This window comes from Musa acuminata, unplaced genomic scaffold, assembly GCF_036884655.1.
Source record: "Musa acuminata AAA Group cultivar baxijiao unplaced genomic scaffold, Cavendish_Baxijiao_AAA HiC_scaffold_124, whole genome shotgun sequence".
In the NCBI taxonomy this organism is placed as follows: Eukaryota; Viridiplantae; Streptophyta; class Magnoliopsida; order Zingiberales; family Musaceae; genus Musa; species Musa acuminata.
In genome coordinates this window covers 125,001-132,500 of record NW_027020403.1, presented here as the reverse complement: position 1 = coordinate 132,500, position 7,500 = coordinate 125,001, and positions in this window count along the sequence as shown.

The following is a 7,500-nucleotide window of genomic DNA, read 5'->3' as shown; positions in this document are numbered from 1 at the left end:
TAAGGCGTGCGGCACCCTTGCGGCCAAAGACGCGAACTTAGCTTGCGTTGCCTAAGTCGCGAGTCACCCGTGCGGCAAAGACGCGAACTTAGCTTTGCCTTGCCTAAGTCGCGCTTCGCCCTTGCGATCTTGCTCCGCAAGGATCAGCCCACTTTGTAACCTCTCGCAGGTCCCGAAGGACCTGTAAAAGAGAAAGAGAGTTAGATCGAAAGAACGAGCAACGGACACGTCCCGAAGTCTCGCGAAAAGGAAAGCTTTACAAGCAATTCGTCGAACACCTTGTGTGCACAAGAGAAAAGAGGGAGAGGGGGAAAAACAAGGCTTTCAAGGATGAACGAACAGCTGCAAGCCCACAAACAGCCGCTCACCTGGTCCCGGACGCAACACCAAGTTCCCGTAAAGGTCACGTACGAACTTGCGAAAGAGTGTTCAACGCCCGGTATATAACCGAAGCCCCATCCAGCCATGTGCCACCCGGGGGGTTCCTGGGTGCTGAGATGGCTGACGTTTTGGTGAGCGGAGGCAGCACTCCGCTCACCTCCCGCGGCACGCGAAAACGAAGCCGTTTTGGGCTGTTTTGGGGCTGTTTTGCTCGGTTCGGTGAGCGGTCGCTTTGCAACGCTGCAGCTTGTTCGAACTTACATATTTACAAGCAAAATGACCCAAAACCATGAGAAAACATGCTGTTGGGCAGCTGTACATGCGGGTGTGAGCGACGAACGGTTCGTTGAACGGAGTTGTTGCGGGTGCGCGACGACCGTTCGTGACATTCTCCCCCACTTAAACTGTCGACGCCCTCGTCGACGCTTGTTGGTAGGTGTTGATGACTTCTTCTTCATGTCGCAGGGCGTCTTCAGGCTCCCAACTGGCTTCAGTTCGGGGAAGCTTTCGCCACTTCACCAAGTACTCTGTCTGTTCCGCTCCGTTGGGTAGCTTTATCTTGCGATCCGCCAGAATGGTTTCCACTCGCTTCTCGTAGGAGGCTGTGATGGGAGGTAGCCGAGTTGGAACACTTCGAGAAGCGTCTTGCGGATCTGAATGGTAGGCCTTCAGGTTGCTGGCGTGAAGAACGTTGTGAATTTTGAACCACGCCGGCAGCTGCAACTTGTAAGAAACATTGCCTACCCTGCTGATAATTGGGAAGGGCCCTTCATACTTACGCACCAATCCTTTGTGGACTCTTTTCCTGAAGAATTGGAGTGATGCTGGTTGGAGCTTTACCAACACCAAATCGCCAACTTTGAACTCCTGTGGTCGCCTTCCCAAATCTGCCCACTTCTTCATCCGTTTTGCCGCCTTCTCCAAGTAAGCCCGCGCAATATCGGCATTTCGATGCCACTCCTTTGCGAAATGGTAGGCTGATGGACTACTCCCAGTATACCCAATAGCCATAGTGTGCGGAGTCGACGGTTGTTGTCCTGTGATAATTTCGAAGGGGCTCTTGTTGGATGCAGAGCTCCGCTGCAAGTTGTAGGAGAATTGGGCGATGTCCAACAGCTTCACCCAATCTCGTTGATTGGCACTCACGTAGTGCCGGAGATACTGCTCTAAGAGCGAATTTATTCTTTCAGTCTGACCATCCGTCTGGGGGTGGAGGCTTGTAGAGAAGTATAACTTTGATCCCAACAATTTGAATAGCTCGGTCCAGAACCGTCCCAGAAACCGAGCGTCTCGATCACTAATGATATTGTGTGGGACTCCCCAATACTTCACTACACCCTTCATCATCAGTCTGGCCGCCTCTTCAGCTGAGCAGTGTAGGGGAGCAGCAATGAAAGTTGCATACTTTGAAAACCGATCGACCACTACAAGTATCGATCCAAGTCCCCCTACAGGTGGCAAGCTTGATATGAAGTCTAAGGAAATGCTCTCCCAAGGCCTTTCTGGTACGGGCAACGGCTCCAAAAGTCCCACCGGCTTCCGCTGCTCCACCTTGTCTTGTTGGCAAGTAAGGCATGTTCGAACATACTCCTCCACATCAATCCCCATTTTTGGCCAGTAGAAGGCTCTCTCCACGAGAGCCAACGTTCTGTGAATGCCGGGGTGTCCAGCCCAGAGGGAATCGTGACACTCTTTCAAGAGTTCACGCCTTAGATTGTCCACTCGGGGAACATAAACCCTATTCCCTTTTGTGTAAACAAGTCCCTCCTGGACCCAAAATCGTCGTGCCTTGCCTTCTTTGATGAGCTGCATCAGGATAACTGCCTGGGGATCACTATACAGTCCATCTCTGATTCGGGAAAGGAAGGTTGAGTGTAACTGACTTGCTTGGCCTCTGCCCTCCAGTTGTGCAGCATTCACGCACTCCACCTTCCGACTCAGCGCATCGGCCACGACATTCGCCTTCCCGGGCTTATATTCCATTGCCATATCAAATTCAGCCAGGAAGTCCTGCCACCGTGCTTGCTTTGGGGAGAGCTTCTTCTGAGTTTGGAAATAACTCAGGGCGATGTTATCTGTCCTCAGCACAAATCGCGACCCGAGGAGGTAGTGTCGCCAAACTCGTAGGCAGTGGATCACCGCTGTCATCTCCTTCTCATGCACTGGATACCGCCTCTCGGTCTCGTTGAGTTTGCGGCTCTCGTAGGCCACCGGATGACCTTCTTGCATGAGTACTCCACCAATAGCAAAGTCCGAAGCATCTGTATGGACTTCAAAGGGCTCTCCATAGTTTGGCAATTTGAGCACTGGTTCTTCCAAAACAGCAGCCTTTAGATCTTGGAATGCTATCTCACATCTGTCAGACCACTTCCAAGGCTGCTCCTTCTTCAGCAACTCCGTCAGTGGAGTTGCCCGCTTCGAATATCCCGCGATGAAGCGTCGGTAGTAGTTGACGAAACCAAGGAAGGATCTCAACTCTGGCACCTTCTTTGGAGTTCGCCATTCCGCAACTGCTTGCACCTTCGACTTGTCCATCCGGATGGAGCCATCACCGATTCGGTGCCCCAAGAACAGGATCTCAGTTTGAGCAAAGTAGCATTTCTCCCTTTTTACGAACAAAGTGTTCTCCCTGAGAACCTTGAAAATCGTCCGAAGGTGCTTGACGTGCTCCTCGAGCGTTTGGCTGTAAACGACGATGTCGTCCAAGTAGACGACCACGAACTTATCCAAATACTCCTTGAATAGCTGGTTCATGAGAGTACAGAATGTTGCCGGAGCGTTGGTTAAGCCGAAAGGCATCACCAAGAACTCAAACGCTCCATATCTGGTCACACATGTAGTCTTTGCTTCGTCGCCTTCAGCAATGCGCACCTGCCAATACCCCGACCGAAGGTCGAGTTTTGAGAAATACTTTGCCTTGCCCAATTGGTCGAACAAGTCCGCGATGAGCGGGATGGGATACTTGTTCTTCACTGTTACTTTGTTGAGGGCTCGGTAGTCGACGCATAATCGGAGACTCCCATCTTGTTTCTTCTGAAAGAGAACTGGAGCTCCGAAAGGTGCTTTTGAGCTGCGGATGAGACCACCGCTTAGCAGTTCACCTAACTGCTTTCTGAGTTCTGCCAACTCTGGCGGGGGCATGCGATAGGGTGGTCTCGCTGGAGGCTTCACTCCTGGCTCCAGCTCAATACTGTGATCCACGCCTCTGCGTGGCGGAAGAGTCTTCGGCAACTCAGGTGGCATAACGTCTTTGAACTCCTTCAGGACGTTGGCCACCACAGCAGGTTCTTGAATGGCTTCTTCATTGAGTGGCTCTAGCTTCATAGCAGCCACGAATGTTAGTTCGCCCTTTCGCACCCCTTTCTTCAATTGTAATGCCGAAATATGTTGGGGCTCCTTGGTTCCTCTCCGAGAGACGGGCACCACACAGGGGTCATCGCCTCCCATCATACATAGGGAATTCAAGAATGGCATCGGCACCAACTTCGCCGCGTGCATAAACTCCATTCCAAGAATCACTTGGAAGTCGTCTAGTGGCACGGCCATCATGTTGGTGGTTCCGCTCCAAGTCCCGATTCTGATGGGAACTCCCTTTGCCAATCCGGAGATTCGCCTGGCCTCCGAGTTCACTGCTTTCATTCGGCTTGGGCTCTTCTCCAATGTCAACCCAAGTCGCTGTGCTTCACGATCGGCTATGAAGTTGTGGGTAGCGCCCGTGTCCACCATTGCACGGGTCGTTTGGCCATTCAGCTTGATGTCCACATACATCAGTTCACTACTTCCTGCTTTTTGTGCCTTCGTCTTCGTGTTCTCCCCCACTTGACCCCGCATAGCGTTCAACAAACGCATTGCTCCCATTCGGGGTCCTTGCGACTCTTCATCGTCGCTGCTGGATTCAGAACTGCTTGAGCTAAGGGCAACAGTTTTGCCCTTGTCCGATCGGGGAGGGTGGATGGAAGCTGTCAAAGCGTTGAGTGCCTGCTTCTGTGGGCACTCCCTTACCATGTGCGGTCCTCCGCACAAGAAGCATCCTCCAGGTTTTGAGGCCTTGCCTTTTGGATTCGGCCCTTTGTGGGAGCTCTTCTTCTTCTGTTCGCCCCCGAGCTCCTTCCCTCGAGAATGTTTTTGAGGGCGATTGCTTGAAGATTGTTTCCTTCTCGCTGGGTCTTCGGAGGAAACGAAGTCGGTGAGCCTTTCTGCAGCTGCAATTGCCCCGACCACGTCGGTAACATTCCTTCGATTCAGCTCTTGCTGAGCCCATGGTTTCAAACCATCAAGGAAACTGAACAACTTGTCCTTCTCGGACATGTCCTGTATGTCCAGCATCAGTGCAGAAAACTGCTTTACATAGTCTCGGATGGTGGTACTTTGGCGGAGTTGTCTCAACTTCCTTCTTGCGACGAACTCTGTGTTCTCCGGTAGGAACTGAGTTCTCAACTCCCGCTTCAAGTCTTCCCATGTGTCGACTCGACACCGACCTTGTTGGATCTCCTCCCAACGAGTTCGCCACCAAAGTTTCGCATCTCCATTCAGATACATTGTTGCTATAGAAACTTTGGTATCTTCAGAATCGGGCCTCGTAGCTCGGAAGTATTGTTCCATGTCGAACAGAAAGTTCTCGAGCTCCTTGGCATCTCTGGCCCCTCCGTATCCATGGGGCTCAGGTGCCCTCAAGTTTTGTGGCGGTGCAACGCGGGTGTTGCCTCCTCCCGCATTTAGCGTTCTTGTGAGCATAGCCACCTTTGCCGTGAGTTCCGCCACAACGTCTTGTAAGTGCAGCACGGAGTCCTTGGTGTCATCGGACAGTCGGTCGACTAGGGCCTCGACCTTGTCGATCCTGGACTCCGCTTCCTCTTGCGAGCTCTCTACCCCAACAAGTCTTTGTTGGCCATGGTAGAGTTCCTCCATGCTCGCTTCCAGAACATCCAGGCGGGTTTCCGCCGTCGTGAGTCTCTCCTTATGACTCTTTTTCCCAGTTAGCGCACCAGATTGCGCTTCCTCCGCTCGCGGAGAGTTACCAACTTCTCGCTCATCCTGTTCGCTGCCGCGATCCTCGTGAGCGGCTCCAACAGCATGAGAGCGAGTGTGCACATGCAGCCCACCTGCGGCTGCTTGGGGCAAGGGTCCAGCTTGCCCCGTCTTGCTCGATTCGCCACGATGCTTTGCCATGGCGAAGTTGCGAAGTTCGTTCGCTGTTCGATCGAAGAGCTTGCCCGCTCTGATACCACAATGTCACGACCTTAGCTGGAATTGCCTAAGGCGTGCGGCACCCTTGCGGCCAAAGACGCGAACTTAGCTTGCGTTGCCTAAGTCGCGAGTCACCCGTGCGGCAAAGACGCGAACTTAGCTTTGCCTTGCCTAAGTCGCGCTTCGCCCTTGCGATCTTGCTCCGCAAGGATCAGCCCACTTTGTAACCTCTCGCAGGTCCCGAAGGACCTGTAAAAGAGAAAGAGAGTTAGATCGAAAGAACGAGCAACGGACACGTCCCGAAGTCTCGCGAAAAGGAAAGCTTTACAAGCAATTCGTCGAACACCTTGTGTGCACAAGAGAAAAGAGGGAGAGGGGGAAAAACAAGGCTTTCAAGGATGAACGAACAGCTGCAAGCCCACAAACAGCCGCTCACCTGGTCCCGGACGCAACACCAAGTTCCCGTAAAGGTCACGTACGAACTTGCGAAAGAGTGTTCAACGCCCGGTATATAACCGAAGCCCCATCCAGCCATGTGCCACCCGGGGGGTTCCTGGGTGCTGAGATGGCTGACGTTTTGGTGAGCGGAGGCAGCACTCCGCTCACCTCCCGCGGCACGCGAAAACGAAGCCGTTTTGGGCTGTTTTGGGGCTGTTTTGCTCGGTTCGGTGAGCGGTCGCTTTGCAACGCTGCAGCTTGTTCGAACTTACATATTTACAAGCAAAATGACCCAAAACCATGAGAAAACATGCTGTTGGGCAGCTGTACATGCGGGTGTGAGCGACGAACGGTTCGTTGAACGGAGTTGTTGCGGGTGCGCGACGACCGTTCGTGACAACCCGGGGGGTTCCAGGGTGCTGAGATGGCTGACGTTTTGCTCCGCTCTCGACGGTCACCGCGCAATGCAAGAACAGGCCAAAAACTGGCCAAAACGGCCCAAAAACGGGCCAAAACTGGCCATTTTTGGCTGCACGAGCGAGCGGCGAGCGGCGGACAGCGAGCGAAGCGAGAGGCAGCACCGTCCCTGCTATACGAAAGCCCCATCCAGCCCTGTGCCACCCGGGGGGTTCCAGGGTGCTGAGATGGCTGACGTTTTGCTCCGCTCTCGACGGTCACCGCGCAATGCAAGAACAGGCCAAAAACTGGCCAAAACGGCCCAAAAACGGGCCAAAACTGGCCATTTTTGGCTGCACGAGCGAGCGGCGAGCGGCGGACAGCGAGCGAAGCGAGAGGCAGCACCGTCCCTGCTATACGAAAGCCCCATCCAGCCCTGTGCCACCCGGGGGGTTCCAGGGTGCTGAGATGGCTGACGTTTTGCTCCGCTCTCGACGGTCACCGCGCAATGCAAGAACAGGCCAAAAACTGGCCAAAACGGCCCAAAAACGGGCCAAAACTGGCCATTTTTGGCTGCACGAGCGAGCGGCGAGCGGCGGACAGCGAGCGAAGCGAGAGGCAGCACCGTCCCTGCTATACGAAAGCCCCATCCAGCCCTGTGCCACCCGGGGGGTTCCAGGGTGCTGAGATGGCTGACGTTTTGCTCCGCTCTCGACGGTCACCGCGCAATGCAAGAACAGGCCAAAAACTGGCCAAAACGGCCCAAAAACGGGCCAAAACTGGCCATTTTTGGCTGCACGAGCGAGCGGCGAGCGGCGGACAGCGAGCGAAGCGAGAGGCAGCACCGTCCCTGCTATACGAAAGCCCCATCCAGCCCTGTGCCACCCGGGGGGTTCCAGGGTGCTGAGATGGCTGACGTTTTGCTCCGCTCTCGACGGTCACCGCGCAATGCAAGAACAGGCCAAAAACTGGCCAAAACGGCCCAAAAACGGGCCAAAACTGGCCATTTTTGGCTGCGCGAGCGAGCGGCGAGCGGCGGACAGCGAGCGAAGCGAGAGGCAGCACCGTCCCTGCTATATACGAAAGCCCCATCCAGCC